Source organism: Lactuca saligna, chromosome 3 (genome assembly GCF_052625555.1).
Source record: "Lactuca saligna cultivar CGN05327 chromosome 3, ASM5262555v1, whole genome shotgun sequence".
Taxonomy (NCBI): Eukaryota; Viridiplantae; Streptophyta; class Magnoliopsida; order Asterales; family Asteraceae; genus Lactuca; species Lactuca saligna.
The window spans coordinates 37,922,448-37,946,516 of record NC_136419.1 but is presented as its reverse complement, the minus strand read 5'-3'; positions in this window follow the sequence as shown (position 1 = coordinate 37,946,516).

Here is a 24,069-nt window from a genome sequence, read left to right as displayed (position 1 = left end):
CCAACCCAACCCCAAACTTTATTTTTTCGTCTATTCTCTTCCCACCATATACTATTTCCATTTTTATTTTTGGCTCCAACCCAACCCTAAATTTCATTTTTTCCTCTATTCTCTTCTCACTCTATCTTATTTTCATCTCTATTTTTGGTTCCAACCCAACCCCAAACTTCATTTTTTCCTTTATTCTCTTCCCATCTTATCTTATTTCCATCTCTATTTTTAGCTCCAACCCAACTCCAAATTCCATTTTTTCCTCTATTCTCTTCCCACCCTATCTTATTTCCATTTCAATTTTTGGCTCCAACCCAATCTCAAACTCCATTTTTTCCTCTATTCTATTTCCACCCTATCTTATTTCCATCTCAATTTTTGGAGTTAGGGTTATACTATTTATATCTTTAAAAATGAAGTTCAAGTTTTGTTTGCTAATTTTAATCCCTTTCATTTTTATTTTACATATTTTTAGATATCAATTAATTATAATTTAAATATAATATTTAATATTTGTAATATCATATTATATACTAATTTATATTAACTAATCGTAAATATATAGTTTAATATTTATTTATCGAACTCATGTAAAAAAATATAGATTTGAAATACCGTAACATAGTTTATAAAATATAATAATCAAATATGATTCTAATCTTGATATATTTATTATAAATATAATATTATTTATTTGATAATTACTTATAATAAAGTAATAACTAAATTAAATTTATTATATATAAACATTTTATTTATGATAATATAATTTTTAAAATTTTTGTAATGAAAAAATATAATATATAGTATTTGTTAAAATCTAATTAGTAGATGGTGTATTTTATAATATATATAACTTATAAAAATGGAATAGACTAAAAATATATTTTTTGAGGTAAAAATTTGGATAGAAAATGGAGTATGATCAGAGATAAAATACTATTTATCCCATTTTTTTACTTTATTTATGGAGGAAAAAATGGAGATGCGTTGGAGATGATTTTAGGAACTTTTCCCAAATTTTCTCAAGTGTATGTTTTCTAACAGTTTTTTCTTTGTTTTTTTAAAATATAATTAAGTTTTTTTTTTTTTTTTGAAAAATAATCTTTTGATATGGAATGGGTTATTCTAAACCCAAAAACCAGTCCAAGCTCAATGATATATATATATATATATATATATATATATATATATATATATATATATATATATATATATATATATATATATATATAGGTCCCCCACACAAAAAAATTTAGAATACGTGTTCCAGAATTAGTAGACCCGAAACATCATCTACCCGTATTTCGGACCAAAATTTCAACATGGATTCATCAAACCAAATAAATTCTTCACTTTACTTACTATGCATTTGATTTTCTGAAACAAATTATGTATTCCGGAATGGTCTGAAATACGATGAACAACTCCGAAATATTGGGAATATCTTTTTTTATCTTTTTGTCGTTGTACGTGTATGAATGTGATATATAATAGAATTTTAATATCCTAATTTTCAAGACCAAAAATTTCATTTTTGATAAAAACGATTTACAAAAACAATAATAAGAAAACATCATCGAGTCACATCATTTCATAAAACCATAACCACATGTCTCAAAATAATATCATAAAATAGTAATAATATTAGAGTACAATCTCAATAATATCATAATGTGGAAATCCTCTGTGTGTGTGTATGATGCGCTGCTACCGAGCCAACTCATTCCCCTTTGATGAAGAGGTACATGAAAAAAACTGAAAATTGTAAGCACGAAGCTTAGTGAGTTCCCCCATCATACCACATACCACATAACTAATATACTGTTGGACAATTCTGGGGTGCCCGACCTACCCTGTCTGGCAATTATAGGGTGCTGACCTACCCTGTCTGGCATTTCTGGGGTACCAACCTACCCTCCGGTTTATTTCAACCGACTACGGGGACTATTCCACCCCCTACCACTACCACATAATAACATTGCATAAACATACTGTCGGACATATCTAGGGTGCCCGACCTACCCTTCGGCCCTTACGACCGTAGCATAGGGACTATTCCCCTACTACCTACTATCACATAACATCATATCAGGTTAGCACATAATCATAACATATAACAACGTACCAGATAAATATCATGAAGACAATTATCTCTACTATAACTCTTACTAGTGGGTCGACCTTGGTGCCTTAAACCCACTTCTACTGGAAGGTAACTCACCTCAACATCGTGAAGTGTCTGAATTGTCCTCAATGTTGGGATCAACTCATCTCAACTCCTAAACATAACAACTTTCATTAATTATTATTTCATACTCTTAACCATTTTAAGGGTCAGCTCAGGTCAAAGTCAAAGTTAAGGTCAACACCCTAGTCAAAGTTAACTTTTTGTCAAAGTCAACATCTGGTAGACTCAACTCACCGAGTTGGTCCACCAACTTGTCGAGTTCTATAACCCACAAAATCATGGAACTTCGATCCTACTCGTCAAGTCTTTCAAGAACTCGTCAAGTTCTCCTTCATACAAAATTAGGGCCCTTTTACTCATGAATCTTCGAGTTCATCCTTGAGCTCGTCAAGTCCTTCTTCATACAAGTTGAAGTGTTATAGTCCTTGACTCGCCGAGTTCTTCCTTGAACTCGTCGAGTTCATCTTCATATAATGGGGACATTGCCTTGAACTCGTCAAGTTCTTTGATCTTCAAGCCCATATTCACATTCATCTTATTGAGTCCTCTTCTAGACTCAACCAGATCAATCAGAAACCGAAAAGGTTGGGGAACCATAACCCGACTCACCAAGTCCCATGAACGACTCGTCGAGTCCCCCAGAGTCCATATCTATACAGTTGATTTCAGTTAGGCTTAATGCATCCAGAACATAGATCTGACCTCCTACGGTCCATATTACACGTAAAGTCACGAAATTTACGTCCATGCATGGGTCTTCAAGCTCAAAAGACCCAAAGATGAAGTTCACAAGGTGCATGGGACTCCTATGGCCATAAATTTGGCACCTTTATGCCATGGTGTTGGTTTTTTAGTGTTGCGTCATGGGCTCGTTTTTGTGTATCTGGATTGGGCCTATCCATCCATGATTATAGATTAGGGTTACGTTATTTATAGTGCATGCATGTATGCCTTAGATACGAATGTCATTATTATTATTATCATTATTGCTTTGTAACCCTAAACACCTCTACAGTTGAAGTTCTTAATCGAGCTCTTCTAAGGTGTTAAAGTTTAATCATTCGACACCAGTTAAACCATTCCTGTGTTCTTTATTGTGTTATCTATTACGTTGTCATTTATTATTCTGCTTGAATCTATCGATCTTTAAGGAATATCATTCCAACAATTGGTATCAGAGCAGGAGACTGTGTTACTCATACACATTCCTTCTGTGTGAAGAATTCTTTAGGGTTTCCGCTTTTGTCAAATATATTAAGGTCGTTTTCTTATTGTTGACGGTACTTCTAGTGTTTGATAAAACCCTAATCTCAAGTTTACAAGTCTGATTCCTAGAAAAAGCTCGAGATAGTGCTCCCTCATCTTGTCATCCGACTCCCATGTCCAATCTGAGCCCTTATGGTGTTGCTATTGCACCTTCACCAGCTCAACCCTCTTGTTCTTCAAATAATTCGACTTCCTGTCGAGGGTAGCTACCGATCGCTTGATGTAGATCAGGTCTCATCCGCCTGAATATCCTATAGAGGCACCACTGGTGAACGTCTACCAGATACTTCCGCAGCAGGGAGACGTGAAAGGTGTTATGAATCTGGCTAAGCTCGGCTAGCAGATCCAACCTATACGCCACCTTTCCCACCCGAGCTGCAACCCTAAAAGGTCCAATGTACCTGGGGCCTAACTTGCCCCGCTTCCTGAAATGGATGACACTTTTCCTAGGTGACACATGCAGGAGGACCATATCCCCGACCTGGAACTCCAGGTTCGAATGACGCTTGTCGGCATAACTTTTCTGCCGACTCTGAGCAGTCTTAATCCTGCTCCAGACCTGCTAGATCCTCTCTATCGTCTTAAGTACCACTTCGGTACTCCCTATGACCCTCTGCCCACCTCAAAGGGAGGACGGTCAATACTCGCTTGGTAGCTATTGTTGTAGGAAAACTCTATTAAGGGAAGGTAGGTATCCTAGCTACCACCGAAGTCTAAAACGCATGCCCGCATCATATCCTCCAAAGTTTATATGGTTCGCTCGCTCTGACCATCTGTCTGCAGGTGAAAGCGGTGCTAAAGTTTAGACGAGTACCAAACTCTTCGTGAAACGTCTTCCAAAATCTGGAAATGAACCGCATGTCTCTCTTAGAAATCACAGAGACTGGAACTCTGTGCCGTGCTACTGCCTCTCTAATGTAGATGTCGGCCAGCTTCTCAGTCGAAATCCCCTCCTGGATCATGTTAATCGATCCACAATGATCCAAATCGAATCCACTCCCCGTGCGGTCCTGGGATGCTTCATGATGAAATCCGTAGTAATATCTTCCCATTTCCACATAGGAATATCCTAATGTTGTGTCTTTTCGTGAGGCCTCTGGTGCTTGGCCTTGACCTTCCTGCAAGTCAAACATCACTTAATGTACCAGGCTACATCCCACTTCATGCAGGGCCACCAATAATAAGGACGAAGATCTTTGTACATATTCGTCGTCCCGGGATGGATAGAAAACTTGTATAGGTCTCATCCAACAAAATCTACCGTACTCTGCCCCAGTACGGAACCCAGACCCTCCCATGCAGGATCAATAACCCATGGATTTCATAGTCAAACGAGGCCACCTAGCCTATGTTCCGCTCGTACTTCTGGCATTCCTCCTTCATACCCTCAACTTGCGCCTCTCGAATCTTCTCCAAAAGTTGAATCACCACTTTCATCCTCAAACAAATGTCTCTAATTGGGGCTGCCTTTCGGTTAAGCGTATTGGCCATAATGTTGGCCTTCCCCGGGTGGTAGAGGATCTCATAATGGTAATCCTTCACCACATCTAGCCACCGATGCAGCCTCATGTTTAGATTTGGTTGATACATGAGGTACCTTAAACTCTTGTGGTCTGTGTAAATGGTACATTGGACCCCATAGAGGTAGTATCATCAAATCTTGAGAGCAAAGACAACCGCTCCCAACTTCAGATCATGCGTCGGGTAGTTCGCCTCATGAGGCTTCAACTACCAAGAGGCGTATGCGATAACATACCCTCTCTACATCAACACCGCGCCCAAATCTGAAATCGACACATCGCAAAATACTACAAAATCCTCCACATCCTCTGGCAGGGCTAGGATCGATGCCTCGCATAGTCTCTGTGTAACGCCTGCAGATCCGAGATAGTTAATTTATAGACAATGAGCGTCAAAAATGAATTTTTAATGGAAGATTATTTAGAATCATTAATCTTAACCAAGTTTTATTATATGTTACATGGGTTCCATACATATAAAGAACACCGAAATCCAAGTTATAACGAAGAAGTTATGGCTCGTCGATGTTTTACGGCAAAACCGGCACAACACCGGGAGACGTAAAAAGTGAATTTACGATGGATGACTTTATAGCCTTAGTGATCTAAAAAAAATTGTAGTATACATTAAACCGAGAACATACAAATAAAGGAACACCCAAATCTGACTTCGAATAAGGAAGTTATGAATTTTCTAAGATTTGGCATGACAATGCACGACCCGAAACTCAAATTTTAGTTCGACTGGTTTTTGGCTTACGCAACCTAAATGAGAGTTGAATATCTCATTAATAGGAACTCAACGGTAAAAATACAGACAAAAACGGAGTCTATATGAAGGAGTTACGAATTTTTCACGGTCATTTAACAGTCTAATTTCCTCCTACTGATAAATTTAAGATCGGTCGAGAATTAGCCGATGGAGTCAAAATGAAAGTTACAGATATTGTTTTTACCTATGCGTGGATATAAAGAACGTAAAAACAGAGCTCGTATGCGAAACTTACGGATTTTAGAAGATAATTAGTTTTTGGGGTAATCTGTGAGTGACACGTGGTGCAATCTGGGCCACACCTTCTTCCCCACAGTTTGGAACAAGATGGCGACATGTGGAAACAAACGCGCTGCATTCATGTAGGGAACACGCCTCGGTCGCGAACGTGTTGCGTTCATTTTGGGAACGCGCTGCGTTCACACCGAACTCAGCCTATAAATAGAGGCGTAAATCACTCCCAAAACTCACACCTTCACTCTTCTTTCTCTCTCAATACTCCAAACCTCTCCTCTCCAATCCCTAGCCACTTCCAAGTGCTAGAGGCGAGTCTTGGAGAATTATAAGGCTCTGATAATAAGAGCTTTTCTTCTTGGGAACGCTGCTCCAGCGAAGCCCGATTTTGCGTAAAACGTGCTGTAAGTGAGCTACGCCTACCCTAGCGTTAGTATATCTTATGTTTTAATATAGTAATGTTATTAGGACATTATAATAATTATTTGGGCTATTATTATGCGTTATATAACTGTCGTTACAATATCTTTTAACCACTCGCGGTACGGGGAATCTAGTTTAAAGGGTCGCATAGGGTTGTTGGATTTTTGAAGTGTTATATGCCAAAATGGTCCTGCCCTTCGGTGTTTTATTTCTGGCCCCTGTCTGTATGTAGTGGTTGAGAAATATTGTTTCTTGCTTATATAATAGTAATAATAGCAGGACTATTAATTAGTCTCGGTGAATATTAGACTAAACTCTAGTGGTAATGATACTAGGTTTTGGCCAAGGAAAATCATGTTAAGAGTAACGAAGTGTCATCCGAGTGCTGAGTCACCACCTTTTCAAGTGAGTGCATGGTCCCTTTCATCTTACACATAGATATGAAGTATTTTATATAAACTTCGTGCCACGGGTGCATATTATTTGTATACTTGCTATCTATGATGGATTAACGATTTTATACAAGTTTTATATTATTTAAACTGTAAATGTATTTATATCTACATAATATGTTGAGTAAAACATGGGAAGATGAAATATGAGTTGGATGATGAGATGAGAGGTTATATAGACCATGAGATAAGGGTGAGAGGTGAACAATGAGAGAAGCGTTTTACCCAAATGATGGACCCATCATCTAGCAGATTATGGATGACAACCACAGACTATTCTAGACAGTCCAGTGGAACACTAGCAGGCTCGCAACCTGTAGGTGTTGTGAGCGATGTGTTCACCCGGTGTACTCTAAGCCTTGGCGACTATGTAGACTTAGTGCCTAAACCTTGGCGATCATGCAAACTTGATGCCTAAGCCGTGGTGACTATGCAGACTTAGAACCTAAACCCTGACGACTATGGAGACTTAGTGCATAAACCCGGTGACGATGGACTTCTTTCCAATTCCTTAGGATAATCCTTAGGAATAAATGAACGAGGAATAACTGATTCTTAGGGTAGATCCTTAAGAGTAAAGAAGATAATGGGGAAGGGTAATTGGGTTAACTGTTTGATGATTAAACATAATAATTATATTATTGTGGGTTGAAAACTTTATGTACTCACCAGGTTTCCCAACCTGACCCACTCAATTTATTTATATCACAGGTGTTGATATGAAGTCACATTACACTGAGAGATTAAGGAGTTATAAATCACTAATGATAATGAATGTAAGTTCTGTTTATGCTTATGTTTCTGTATTAACGATGACATCCCAAATGTTTTAAAATGAATAAAAATATTTTTCTTCAGAAATGCCTTGATAATGTATTTATTTTGTTTTACTGGGAACAAATTCCACAAGATTTTTATTAAAAGAGGTACTCTGATTTTTATAAAGCATAAACAAAATCAGCTTTTTCTGGCCGTGAAAATGTGGATGTCACAGTTGGTATCAGAGCATTAGTTTAAGCGAACTAGGAATAAGGATTTATTTCTAGACTTAAAATTAGAATGCTAAGCAATGTCTGTGAGGAGTGTGTCTAATAAATTTAGGTAATACACCTGAATTGACACAAGCACTAGCTTATTTAGGGAAAATACCTAGCATGTTTTGATGTGCTAAATGATTTATGATATGCATTATATGAATGGATCTATGGTCTATTGCCGAGCGGATATGGAAACGTTATGTGTTCAGGTTTCTAAACGTTTAATTACGGTATTAGAATTGGCATATAACTTTTTGGAGAGATAAGGGGATTTATACATCAATCATAGATAAAATCTTTCCTATCATAATTCTCGTCATTACACACCGACCGTCTGATTTGGTGTATAGATTGAAATGGAAAGAACCCGAATTGGAGTCGGGAACACGAATGGAAATAGGAATCAACAACCCCCAGTGATTGAAAAAATACATGTTGTAGTAACTGCACCTGAGCCAATCACAATGGTCGGGGTACAAGCGATGATCCAAATGATGTTGGATCGTCAAATGGAGGAAACAAGGCGTTTACTACTACAATATCGAGAGGAACTTACGATGCCTATTAAACAACCCAAGCTGAATGATGGGCTATCAGAAGGAGGGAACTACATTGGGACGGTTGGTCAAGCCAACCCACCGATAGTTAGAAAAAACAATCAGGATGGAGAAAATGACGGATGTGGATGCAAGTACAAGGATTTCATGGCACCCAAACCCCGAGTCTTTATGGAAGCCCATCACCAGTGGAAGTTATGGACTGGATCTCCGAGATGGAGACAATGTTTGAGAGTTGCGAGTGTAGCAACAAACAGAAGATCGCCCTTGCGGTCCCTCTGTTAAAGTCTGGAGTACTAAGCTGGTCGAAGCTACTAGCTAACACGATGCTCAAGGCGGAAGCAAGCAAGATGTCTTTGGAAGATTTCCTGGTGCAACTGAAAATGCAGTACTGCTATGAGCAGGATCTTCTGGAGATCAACAATGAGTTCCAGAATCTGAAGAAGGGAAGGATGAGTTTCACAGAGTATGCTGCAAATTTTACAGAGAAGATGAAGCTTATTCCTTACCTAGTTCCAACTGATCCCTCCATGGTCAACAAGTTTGCCCATGGATTACCAGTGGACTTTGGTCCAATGGTCAAGAATGCAACCACCTTGAAAGCCGCCATCTGGGCAGCCAAGAATGTTAAGACCCAGATTAAGGAAAAGGGTCTGGAGAGAGCCGAAGTTGGCAAGAAAAGGAAGTATGAAGGATCTTCAAAGTCTAACAAAGAAAGAAAATTCTCAAAGTTTGAAGGAGGAGGAGGAGATGAAGCTAAGTGATGCTAGAAGTGTAAAAAGAAACACTTCGGGAAATGTAGCAAGGAAGTGACTTGCTAGAAATGTGGAAAGACAAGGCATTACGCCAGCAAGTGCGTGTCCAACAAGAAGGTGTGCTACGAATTTAACAAAAAAGGTCATATTTCTAGAGACTGCCCAAAGAAAAATAAGGCAGCAAGGCCAAACACACCACCAAGGCCAAGGGCATTCCACATGATCCTTGACGAAGCAGAAAACACAAGGAATCGGGATGAGGACTTCATATCCAAAGATTGATTTATGTAGTAGCCGTGTGGATAGTATTGGATGGTGTGTCCTATTAGAGGCATAGCCTAGGGTGAATTTGAACACCTATGTAATCGTTTCAAGGAATAATATAAAACCTTCGTTTTGTTATCTGGTGTGTTAAGTTGTTATGTGATTTTCTTGTATGCTGACTTGGAAAACTGTGAGACAATACTTAGGATGAGTATGAGTAGGTGTGAATGATAGTAGAGGCCTATACTACCCAGGGGCGTAGCTACACTATGTGAAGGTGGGTCCTAGGACCTACCTTTTTTCTTTTTTAATAGACAATTCTATATAAAAAAAACATAAGGAACTACCTTATTTTTTTCGAAAGACCTATATTTTCATACCTTTTTCAATTTCATTTATATAAGGAACCACTTTGATTTTGGTTCTAGATTCGCCACTGATACTACCGGAAGCATAGGACTCACACTTGGATCAGGGAAAGTCACAAGGTTACCAAAAAGCTAGAATTTGATACCATTTTATTCAAGTATGTCGTTACCATTGTTTTGGTAATGACGAAGAAGATTGTTGTTATTTCGACCCTAGTGGTCATACCAAATTGAGTCTAACTACGACGAGTATGTTACTTGGTTCCGAGAACCATGTTCGATGTAGCACCTGAATTAAGCTGAAAGAATTAATCAAAGCGATCAGTAGAGGTATCGTGACGGTTGCTTGTAGCTAAAAATGCTACATTTTAAGATGAGATTAGAACATGAAGGAAAGTATAGTATGTTCTGGAAGACTTTAAGAGACCTGAGTTTAAGAATTGCAACATACGATGATAGGTCATTAGAATATGACACATTATTCCATTTTAGTAATAAAACAACTTATCTTAAGTTTGTATCCAGTGAGAATTGAGATTGTGACTCGAAGGTCATAATTTGGAGTCTAACTTGAGATAGGGAGCAAGTGCAAGATCGAGCATCGCCTGTAGTCAAGGAGTCCAAGAGTTAGATACTCATTCGAAGAAACAAGGAAGTTACTATTATTACATAGGATGAAGACATAATGTATAGATACTCATTCGTTGATGATTCTGGGACGTAATCATCCTAAGGAGGAGATAATTGTAACGCCCGCAGATCCGGGCTTGTCAATTTAGAGACAACGAGCATCAAAAATGAGTTTTTAATGGAAGATTATTTATAAGTATTAATCCTAACCAATTTTTAGTATATGTTACAACGGTTCTGTACATATAAAGAGCGCCAAAATCCGAGTTATAACGAAGAAGTTATGGCCCGTCGAAGTTTTACGGCAAAACCGATATGGCACTGGGAGACGTAAAAAGTGAATTTACGATAGAGGAATTTTTATCCTTAGTGATCTAAACACAATTTTTAGTATACGTTAAATCGAGAACATACAAAAAAAAAAAAACACCTAAATCTGACTTCGTATGAGGAAGTTATGAATTTTCTAAGATTTGGCATAGCAGTGCACGACCCGAAACTCGAATTTTAGTTCGAGCACTTTTTGGCTTATGCAAATTAAATGAGAGTTGAAGATATCATTAATAGGAACTCAACGGTAAAAAGACAGACGAGAATGGAGTCTGTATGAAGGAGTTACGAATTTTTCACGATCATTTAATAGTCTAATCTCCTCCTACTGTTACATTTAAGATCGGTTAAGAATTAGCCAACAGAGTCAATATGAAAGTTGTAGATATTTTTTTTACCTACACATGGATATAAATAATGTCAAAAGCGGAGCTCGTATGCGAAAGTTACGCATTTGAGAAGATAATTAGTTTTTGGGGTAATCTGTGAGTGACACGTGGTGCAATCTGGGCCACACCTTCTTCCCCACGGCTTGGAACAAGATGGAGACACGTGGCAACAAACAAATTGAGTTTGTGTATGGAACACGCCGCATTCGCGAATGTGTTGCGTTCGTTTTGGGAACGCGTTGCGTTCGCATCGAACTCAGCATATAAATAGAGGCGTAAATCACTCCCAAAACTCACACCTTGAATCTTCTTTCTCTCTCAATACTCCAAACCTCTTCTCTCCAATCCCTAGCCACTTCCAAGTGCTAGAGGCGAATCCCGGGGTTCCAGAAGGCTCCAAGAAGAAGAGCTTTTTGACTTGGGAACACTGTGCCAGCGAAGCCCGATTTTGCGTAAAACCTGTTGTAAGTGAGCTATGCCTACCCTATCGTTAGTATATCTTATGTTTTAATATAGTAATGTTATTAGGACATTATAATAAGTATTTGGGCTATTATTATGAGTTATATAAGTGTAGTTATAATATCTTTTAACCACTCGTGGCACAGGGAATCTGGTTTAAAGGGTCGCATAGGGTTGTTGAATTTCAGAAGTGCTATATGCTAAAATGGTTCTGCCCTTTGGTGTTTTATGTCTGGCCCCTGTCTGTATATAGTGGTTGAGAAATATTGTTTCGTGCTTATATAATAGTAATAATAGCAAGACTATTAATTAGTCTCCGTAAATATTAGACTAAACTCTAGTGATAATGATAATATGTTTTAACAAAGGAAAATTGTGTTAAGAGTAACGAAGTGTCGTCCGAGTGCCGAATCACCACCTTTTCAAGTGAGTTCATGTTACCTTTCATCTTACACATAGATATGAAGTATTTTATATAAACTACATGATATGTGTGCATATTATTTGTATACTTGCTATCTATGTTGGATGAACGATTTTATACAAGTTTTATATGATTTAAACTGTATATGTACTTATATTTACATAATATGTTGGGTAAAACATGGGTAGATGAAATATGAGTTGGATGATGAGATGAGAGGTGATATAGACCATGAGATAAGGGTGGGAGGTGAACAATGAGAGAAGCCTTTTACGCAAATGATGGACCCGTCATCTAGCAGATTATGGATGACAACTACAGACTATTTTAAACAGTCCAATGGAACACTAGTAGACTCGCATCCTATAGGTGTTGTGAATGATGTGTTCACCAGGTGTACTATAAACCTTGGCGACTATGCAGACTTAGTGCCTAAACCTTGGCGATCATGCAGACTTGATGCCTAAGCCCTGGTGACTATGCAGACTTAGTACTTAAACCCTGGCGACTCTTAGGACTTAGTGGCTGTTGTATAAACCCTGGTGACTATGCAGACTTAGTACATAAACCCGGTGACGATGGACTTCGTGCCAATTCTTTAGGATAATCTTTTGGATTAAATGAACGAGGAATAATTGATTCTTAGGGTAGATCCTTAAGAGTAAAGAAGATAATTGGGATGGGTAATTGGGTTAACTGTTTGATGATTAAACATAGTAATTATATTATTGTGGGTTGAAAACCATATGTACTCACCAGGTTTCCTAACTTGACCCACTCAGTTTATTTATATCACAAGTGTTGATATGAAGTCACATTACACTGAGAGATTAAGGAGATATAAATCACTAGTGATAATGAATGTAAGTTCTGTTTATGCTTATGTTTCTATATTAACGATGACATTCCAAATGTTTTAAAATGAATAAAAATACTTTTCTTCAGAAATGCCTTGATAACGTATTTATCATGTTTTACTGGGAACAAATTTTGAAACATTTTTATTAAAAGAGTTTCTATGATTTTTATAAATCATAAACAAAATCGGTCTTTCTGGCCGTGAAAATGGGGATGTCATACTCTGTCTCAAAGTCTCAAACGTTGCCTGCTGCTCAGGCCCCTAGCGAAAGACTACGACTTTCCTCATCAACCGGGTCAAGGGTTCGACTAAGTCCTGAATAAATCTCCGGTAATAGCCTGCCAATTCCAGGAAACTCCGAATCTCAGATGGAGACTTCAGAACCTCCCATCTCATCATGGCCTCCAATTTGGCTGGGTCAACCAAAATACAGTTCTGGTTGACAAGGTACCCAATAAATTGCACCCTGTGTAACCAAAACTCACACTTAAATAACTTGGCATACAAGCTCTTTCTCCTCAAGGTATCCAAAACCTCTCGCAAGTGCTCCTCATGCTGATCCTACGTCTTGGAGTAAACCAAGATATCATCAATGAAAAATATCACAGACCGATTCAACATCGGTCTGCATACGTGGTTCGTGAGGTTCATGAACGCGGCAGGAGCATTGGTGAGCCTGAAGGGCATCACCACGAACTTGTAGTGACCATAGTGAGTCTAGAACCCAGTCTTTTTTACATTATCATCCCTGACGCTCATCTGATGGTAGCCTGAGCGTAAATCTATCTCGGAAAACCAAGATGCCCCCTGTAGCTGGTCGAAGAGATCATCAATCCTCGAGAGTGTGTAACGGTTCTTCACCGTTATCTTGTTCAGCTCCCAGTAATCTATACACATCCGATACGACCCGTCCTTCTTCTTCAGAAACAGGATCGGGGCTCCCCAGGGCGAATTGCTAGGTCTAATGAATCCCTTGTCTAACAGTTCCTGCAGTAGTGTAGACAAGTCCTGCATCTCAGGAGGAGCCAACCGATATGGTGCCTTGGCTTTCGAAGCCGCATCAGGGACTAGGTCGATCCTGAACTTTACCTGTCTCTTTAGAGGTATCCCGGGCATCTCCTCTGGGAATACGTTCGAGTATTGTTGCACCACTGGTACATCACTCACAGTCGCCTTACCCGCCTCCCAGGTATCGATATTGTAGGTGACATACCCTGAGCAACCCTGCTGAAGGTAACGCTGCCCTCACTGCTGATCATAAAGCTGGTCCACGCTGCAGCCTCTCGCTCTGAATCACTATATCTCCCCCACGTGGGGTCCTGACCTGTACTAACTGCTGTGCACAGTCGATCACTGCCCCATTAGGTCTCAACCAGTCCATGCCTATGATAACATTGTTCCCACGCAACGGAATGGGAACCAATTCTACTAGGTAGTGCTCATCATACAGTCTCAAAATACAATCTCTGAAAACATCTAATGCCCGTAATGATTGGTCGTCAGCAATCTCAACCTCTAGAGGGCAATCCAACATGTCCAAAGACTTAAAAAACCTCTTGCTAAGGGAAATAGAGACAAACGATCGGGTAGCCCCCAAATCAAACAACACCTGAACAGAGATACTGTTCACATGGAACGATCCTAGACAACACACAAAACATATACATAAATATCATAAATGACATATAATAAGAGATAGAGAGAAGAAAACAAATCCATCACCACATCGGGTGCGGCACACACCTCCTCAGCAGTCAACTAGAAGGCCCGGCTCCTCACCACTGGAGTATCTGTCTTGCCCTGTCGGCCATCCGTAAGCTGCAGGGTCGATGGAGTTGGTGCTGGCACATATGTTGCTGCTGTCAATCGTGGGGGTAGGGTTAGGGGTAGTACAATCGTTGTTAAAGTTCACGGTCTTGCTGCACTTGTAGCAACCCGATGATCCAAATCTACAAACTCCCTCATGCGGCCTGCTGCATTTCCTACAACAACTCTGACCCGACTGGCCCTTCGATCTAGTGTTGGATCCCTTGGTTTCTTCCCTGAAACCCCAGTAACATGTCTATCCCTACCTTCCTCTTCCTGAGGTTCTCTATATCAATCTCCCTCCCCCTCGCCCTCGCGATCGTATCCTCCAATGTTAGACATTCCGAGTAGCTGATATGTTTCCGGATGTCAGCTCTCAACATGTCATGATAGTGGGTCTTCCGCATCTCCTCATCCCCTGCATACCGTGGCACCAATAAGGCCCTCTCCAGGAACTTGGCGGTAATCTATGCCACTGTCTTAGCAGTCCGTCTTGTGTTAAGAAACTTCCCGGCCAGTTGTTGGAGCTCCACAGCTGGTGCAAACTCTGCCCTAAACCGGGCCTTAAAATTTGACCAGGTCATAATTTCAATGGTTGAGACTCCAAGTAAATCACCAAATGACTCCCACCAATCTCTAGCGTTGTCCCTCAAAAAACCTGCAGCATACCGGACCTTCGACCCCTCAGGATAGAAGCTCGTCAACTAAGCAGACTCCATGTCTACAATCCACCTCCTAGCAACAATAGGGTCCTTCACTCTGTGGAATTCTGGTGCACCACATCCCCTAAAGTCCTTGAAGGAGAGTGTGCATGTCCCTGCCTAACCAGATGCCATATCGCTCCTAAACGCCTTGAGGCGATCCTCCATCATCTCGATAATCTCTTCCTTGATTGACCCGAAAATCACCAGGGTCAAATTAAGGATGCCTCTCGTGATCTCCGGCCTGATGAACTCGCGTAGCCCCTCATCAACTAGCTCGGAACCTAAACCCGAACCTGATCCTGATCCTCCTGCTCCGTGACGTGTAATCACCACCATTCTGAAACAAAATATATATGTATCAGGGTAATACATAATTTCAAAGGGTCTCACATACTCTACAAGTTCCCTGGTTCCATCTTGGCCCTCCCTGATTCGAGTACGGATCCTATGCTTTCAGTAGTACGGGCCCATACTACCTTCCACACCTATCCGTACTTTCTTCAAGGATTTTCTTGACTTCACCAAGTCCCTTCTACTACTATTTCACTTTGTGCTAATCTCATCCTAGGCTTACTGCAGGTTAACTCCTCCAACCCACTCTCTAACATCAGCTACATAAGAAGTCCCTGCTACCTTCACCTAAAACGTATGACTAAGACTAGATGATTCTTAGAATGAGATATCCTGCCCTACAACGGTTGGACTCAGACTAGAGCTGCGAAATAGGGTTAGACCTATCCTTCTAAAATTATTTAGTCCTCGAAATATCTAATTCAATGTATTCGTTTACTAATTAAATAAAGATAGCTAGAACTCCTAATAGCACAAAGCAAGCAGCATTCGGGCATTGAGTAACCCAAACCAAGCATATCCTATCCAGGATATCATATCAATGACTACTCGGTACTATCATGCAGCTCAATAAGCACATAAAATAGGCATACCAGGCATCCCCCTAGATCCTTAGCTCTATTCTAGCATGTAGTTCACACACACATACAGTTCTCATAGGCATAAAAGGCATCCTTCCTAGATCCATAGCCCTAATCTAGCTTATAGTTTTCATAATCATATCATATCATATCATAACATAAAATGTATGGGTATCTTGGGGAAAACTTACTTGAGCTCGGCCAGTTGCACGCATCACACACCTTGTTCTTTCTCAAAACTCTTTACTTTAACTTTTTTGAAAAACTATTTTCTTCTGAAAATCTTTCAAACCCTCGATTTGAGTCCAGAAACCCCCGAAAGTGTGTCCGAACCCTCAAACCAGGGCTCTGATACCAACTTGTAACATCCTAATTTTCAAGACCAAAAATTTCATTTTTGATAAAAGGATTTACAAAAACAATAATAAGAAAACATCATCGAGTCACATCATTTCTTAAAACCATAACCACATGTCTCAAAACCATATCATAAAATAGTAATAATATCAGAGTATAATCCGAAGAATCTCACAATGCAACGTGATGCGCTGCTACTGAGCCAACTCCTTCCCCTTCAATAAAGGGGTACCTGAAAACAAAGCTGAAAACTATAAGCACAAAGCTTAGTGATTTCCCCAATCATGCCACATACCACATAACTAACAGATTGTTGGGCAATTCTCTGGCAATTCTGGGGTGCCAACCTACCCTGTCTGAGATTTCTGGGGTGTCGACCTAACCTTTTTGGCATTTCTGGGGTGCCGACCTACTCTGTCTGGCATTTCTGAGGTGCCGACCTACCCTCCGGTTTATCTCAACGGCTATGAGACTCTTTCACCCCTTACTACTACCACATAATAACATAGCATAAACATATTGTCAGGTATATCTGGGGTGCCCGACCAACCTTTCGGCCTTTACGACCATAACACGGGGACTATTCCACCTACCACCTACTATCACATAACATCATATCGGGCTAGCATATAATCATTACAGATAACAACATAACATATAATTATCGGGAAGATAATTATCTCTACTATAACTCTTACTAGTGGACCAACCTTGGTGCCTTAGACCTACTTCTACTGGATCGTAACTCACCTCAATGTCATGAAGTGTCTGAACCGTGCTCAATGTTGGGATCAACTCCTACACATAACAACCTTCCTTAATTACCATTTCATACTCTTAACCCTTTCAAGGGTCAACTCATGTCAAAGTCAATGTCAAGGTCAACACCCTAGTCAAAGTCAACTTTTGGTCAAAGTCAACATCTGGTTGACTCAAGTCATCGAGTTGGTCCACCAACTTGTCGAGTTCCATAACCCACAAAATCTTGGAACTTCGATCCTACTTTTCGAGTCTTTCAAGAACTCGTCGAGTTCTTCTTCATACATAATCAGGACCCTTTTGCTCATGACTCGCCGAGTTCATCCTTGAACTCGTCGAGTCCTTCTTCATACAAGTTGAAGTTTTCTAGTTCCTGACTCGATGAGTTCTTCTTTCAACTCGTCAAGTTCATCTTCATATAGTGGGCACATTACCTTGAACTTGCCGAGTTCATCCTTAAACTCGTTGAGTTCTTTGATCTTCAAGCCCATATTCACGTTCATCTTATTGAGTTCTCTTCTAGACTCAACCAGATCGATCAGAAACTGAAAAGGTTGGGGAACCATAACCCGACTCACCGAGTCTCATGAATGACTTATTGATTCCCCCAAATTCCATGTCCATACAGTTGATTTCAGTCGGGCTTAATGCATCAAAACATAGATCTGACCTCCTAGGTTCCATATTACACGTAAAGTCACAAACTTTACATCCATGCATGGGTCTTGAAGCTCAAAAGACCCAAAGATGAAGTTCACAAGGTGCATGGGACTCCCATGGCCATAAAGTAGGCACATTTATGCCATGGGAACCCTTAAAGGTTCAAGATCTGAATATACAATCCCTAAAGAAGCACACAATCCCGAAATGGCTTCACTATGACGTAGAAAGGTAGCAACTAGCCCTAACTAGAGATCTAAGAGGTAAATGGTCAACTTTGAAGCTTTTTACCTCAAACAAGCTAGAAATGTGACAAAAGCTCATGATCTACTTGATTTCTCTTGATCTCCCAAGCCTTCTCTTTCTTCTCAAGCTTTAAGGACACACACAAATGGCACAAAGGCTCAAGAACACTCAATAATCAGTTAGGGTTTTGTGAAGAGGGTCTGAGGGTGATGGAGGGTGGGTTGGAGGCCCTATAACTTGTTTAAATAGGGTGCAAACCCTCAAATTTTGGGTTTCATCTAGATAGGCCTACTCGTCGAGTCGGGGCTTCCGACTCAACGTGTAGATTCTTCCACCCACATCCAAAATTTGCGTCGACTCGACAAGTTTCCTCCAACTCGTCGAGTCCGAAAGTAAAAGTGCAAGAATTCATATTTAGAATACGTACCAGGAACCAGGAGCTACAAGAATGCTTCATTGATAAATAGTGAGGTTAAAAGGGATACATAAGAGACCTAATTTAAATCCTAAAGGGCTTGGGCCAAAACCCTAATTACTTACATTCCCCCCACAGTTTGATCAAGAGGTGACGATTAAACTGGAAAAAAAAAACATAAAACGTAACATAAATGAAGACAGCTACAACGATGGTGGTAGAACTCTAAAGATGACGACTAACAACATTTTCTCGTTGGAGAAGGAGAAAGAAGCAGCCAGCGGCGGTTCCTTTATATAAGAAGACAGTAGCAGCGGCCATGAAGATCATCAAGTCAACGACAGAGGAGTCTAGAGAAAAGCAGCGAGAAAGAAAGAGGGCTCGAGCTTCGGTGGATATAGCCTATTCCGAGTGACTTGGAAAATAGAAATGAAGAAGAGGCAAGTTGAGGAAAAGGCAGAAAGCAAGCTTAGAGGCAGGAGCCATCTGGCAAGGAAACATAAGCAAACGGGGCAGTAGAAGAAGCCGAAGTAAGAGCTCTAGTTTGGTGTCAGTGACTATTTGATTATTTGGGAGGAGAAAAAAAACAAAGGGAATATGAAGCATAATGAAGGCACCTCTTACGACTATGAAAGAATGTCATCGAAGGTGGAGGGCGGCGATAATGGGTTGTGGTAAACGGTAAGATTTTAACCTAGAGCTCTGATACCATGATATATAATAGAATGCTTCATTGATAAATAGCAAGGTTAAACCTCATATAAATAGGGATACATAAGAGACCTAATCTAACCCTAAAGGGCTTGAGCCAAAACCTTAATCACTTACAGAATGTTATGTAAGTATTTTGTAATGTGTTTCTGATCGGTTGTTTTAGTCCGAAATTAGGTATTATTGGGGTTCTAGATTGGTAATGTAAGTCTGGAACATGATGAACGTTGTCTGGAAGCTAATGGTCTATTCCGAAATGATGATCTGGAATACGTACAATATACAATTTTTTTCTAAGTATTGTTTAATAACCCTTGTTAGTCAAAAGACTAGTTAGTGTGGATGTTGTTAAGCACAAAAGTGGGTTTTATGAATGACAAAGTTGTATTCAATTTACAGGAGCTTTAGGAATTGCGTCTGATAAAGGTAAAATCAAAAAACAATAATGTTTTAATTCTAATTTATTTTTACAATAATGTATTAAAATGTTCTTGGAATTTTTTTGTAGATAGAAAATGAAGATGCTAAGTTTCAAAATCTGATTAAATTAATAAACCAACAAAGGCACCCATAAAATTAAGAAAGAAATCAAAAAGCATGTTAAAACTTAAAATGAAAACAGATAGGAATTCGAAAGATGGCACTGGAGCAAGTATAGACAAACCTGTTATGATAGACTAGTTGCAGTTATGTTTTTTTGTTATCGATATTTTTCAGGAAGTCTTTTTTATTATTATTAAATACGTTTATGCACATTGGTTTTTAAATAGTATATTAATATAATTTAAGTATATTCTATTTCTAGTCTCCAACATCCAGTGACTCGAACAATCAAGATGAGTTGCGTATAGAGTATGTTATACCACGTCTTGAAAACGAGCAACGACATCTTGTTGATACAAGTGCATTAGAAATGATTCGTGATTATTAATGTGCTAAACAACGAATGGTAATACTATAAATCCCATTACATCCTTCACCGGATGAGGACTGGAGAAAAGTAGCGTTGTATAATATGCAAATGCTCCTTATTACCACTCTGAAGATATAAGAAAATTTGTGGACACAATGGACATCATCGAAGAAACACGTAGGACAACTCCAACAATACAAGATCGAGTCGAATTGACTGATATTGGTTTCAAACTAATACCTACATAAAATTGTTTGAAAATCATATGGACACAACTAGTTTGCATCGGATGCAAGTTCCCATTTAACAACCACAAATGTAATTTAATTTTTAATATGGATATTGTAATGTGTTTTCAAACTAAATTTTAGAACACAAATTGTATGATTATCTAAAATGAGAATTATCTTTTTTCATTAACATTATTGCAAAATGCATTATTTAACCCATTACATACTTATGTTAGTTTCCACAAATCAGGAAATTGTAAGGGATACATATTTTGTTCCCGATCAATAAAATCTCCTCTAATTCTAACAACGTCTGTTAGACGGTCCCATTCTGCACGCAGCTTATTGATCTCCTTATTTGCATTTTCAATCCACTTCTTAGCTTGTTTCACTTATTTCATCGCTTTTGCAACCCATTTTTCTTTTTCATTTACTTGTTCCACTAGATCGTCCGCACATTGATTTAGTGTGCAACTTCTTTCATAGTCCCTTTTGTTTGCTTCTTTAGCAACCTTCATAGCTTGGAAAACGTCATCAAGCATTTTATCCAGTAGCGGGAAATTTGGGTTTTTCCATAAACGGGTTATTATCTGAACAAACATAACAATCTTCTTCTTCACAATGCCAAACATCATCACGAGACGAACTCATTCCAATTTTATTTCAACGTTAAGGATTCATGCTATGTGCATTTTAAGGTCAAAAAACAAGTGTCTGAAATAGCCATTCTGGAAAGTGGCTCCGGATCCAGAATGGGGTTCCGGAACAAGGGTCCAAAATACTATCAGGAATCTGATATTTACTGTTCGGAATGACTACACATATTGTCAGGAATCTAAGATTTTTACTGTTGGGAAATGACTACACATATGTCAGGAATCTTTGACAACTTATGTTACGAAATTGTGGTCCGAAATATCAATTATGAAACGTAGCTCCGAAATAGCTGGTCCGGAACCTAGCTCTAAAATAGCTAGTCTGGAACGTGGCTTCAGAACAATGGTCTGAAATAGTTGGTCCGAAAAATGGTCAGGAATCTATGCCATTTACTATTCGGAATGACTACACATAATGTCAGGAATCTCTTACTTTTACTGTTTAGAATGACTAGTCGTTTTTCAGGAATCTAAGACAATTATTGTTTTGGAATTAGGGTCTGAAATATCAATTCTAGAATGTGGCTCCGGAATATGTTTCTGGAATAGTGTCAGGAACCATAACCATAGTAAATGTCATTATATAAAAGAATTCAAGCGTCCAAATTCTTTACCTTGTTAAATTTACTACTAGAAATTCATTTATCATAATCCAAAGAAATGACATACTGCAATGTGGCACGGAAGGGATTATAAGGACATCAACTATTAAAAACAACCCTGGACAACTTTTTTATGCTTCTCCTAAAGATGTATGCCCATTATAATTTTATTATTTTTCTTTGATTTAATATTAATTTACAAAATATATGTCATGTGTTTAATTTTAAATTTTCAGTGACCATAGTTGGGTTGACAAAGCAAAAAACAAATAATTTGTTGACAATCAGTAACTTATTTCGATCGAAGAAGAAATGTAACATCCTAAAAATGCATATAAAATTTTTGTTTTTAAATTCATTCAATTCATAAGAAACTGATACCAAAATATTCAAAAGAGTCATATTGTAACATATTATCAGAATACACATCCCAACATCACTTAGTGCGGAAAAACATAGAATAATGCGGTGCGATCTGGCCAGGCTCTTCCCCTTCGAACTAGAAGTACCTGAAACAAATACTGAAAACTATAAGAACAAACTTTAGTGAGTTTCCCTAACATACCACATACTAAACAAACATACTGCCAAGCATATTTGGGTGTCGTACTACCCCTTTCGTTCTATTTAAATCGGATACTGCCAAGCATATCTGGCTGCTGGCCTACCCCTTCGGTCTATCTCAACCGGATACTGCCAAGCATATCTGGGTGCTAGCCTATCCTTCAGTCTTTTTCAACCAGATACGGGTCTATTTTGCCCCTACTACTACAACATAATATTATAACAATAATCACATAGTCATTAAGCAAATATAGACATAACTAACAATTATCATGAAGACAATTATCATGCTATAACATAAACTAGTGGGCTGACCTTGATGCCTTCGACCCATGACTACTACGAAGGAAGACTCATCTCGGTCTGTGGGTATCAAATCACACTCAACAGATGACTAGCGGACTCGTCTCCTAATCTCACAAGCATAAAACGCTAATTAGAAATTAGGTCACAATATAGCCCAAAGGTTTAAAACCCCAGTCCTTGAATTAAGGTAAAAAGGTTCCTTTACGTTTGCCTTATTAGACCTCCTTCTCTCCAAGGCCTAAAGCTACAAAACCCAACAAGGCATCCAAGCCCACCATAGGGCCCCTAAGGCCCCAATATGTCCCAAGAACCCCCAATATGGCCTTAGGCCCAAAAATGACATGCTACACTCAGGTGGGCCCGAGGCCTAACTTACTCAAGTCCAAAGCCTAACTCCAAACGAGCCTAAAATCTTTTATGCCCACTCATTGTCTACATGCGATGTACTTGGCTTGTACGCCCAATGTACACTCGTGGTGACCAGGGTCGAGGCACTGACCAAGTACGCGCAGTATACACTGGAGTACGCACGACGTACTGGTCTGCTAACCCATTCTTACTTCCAAGTCTTAGTCCCTTAAGACCTAACGTCTAAAACTTAGATCCAAGCCCCAAGAAACGTCATATGCCATAAAGTTGCAAACTTTATGCTTTTTCATGCAAGTATGGGGCTCAAAACATAAATCAAGTCCATAAGCACACTTGGATGGTCTCTAACACTTACATGGTTGAGGCTTAATCATCAAGATCCTATTTTTATGACTCAAAACATCTCCAAGAGCTCCAAAGAACAGCTCATATGGTCTGAAGTTGCTCAACTCCAAGAATCCAAACTATGGGACGAAAATATGACATTTTCTACCCTAAAACTAGATCTAAGCATGCAATGGTCAAGGTTTAAGCTTTATACCTTCAATGGGTTAGAATTTTTGCCAAACTTTTGGATCTACAAGCTCTTCCCACATCCTTGCTTCTTCTCAAGCTTCCTTTATCTTTAAAGAATATAAAGAACATCAAAAATCACTCAAGAAGCTCACAAATGCACTAAGGGTGGCTTAGGGCTCGATATTTGCACTTACTGAGCAATGAAGGCTGAAAAGATAAGAAACTTGGGGGACTTAAGGTCCTTAAATACTGTGCAAGTCCTAAAAACTAGGGTTTGTCTCAGACTCATGTATGCCATGCATACTCCACATACCCTAACGTATGTGGTTAAGTCCCATGACCAAGATCTGTGGCTAGTACGCTAAGTGTACCCAATGAGTACGCCCCACATACTAACCA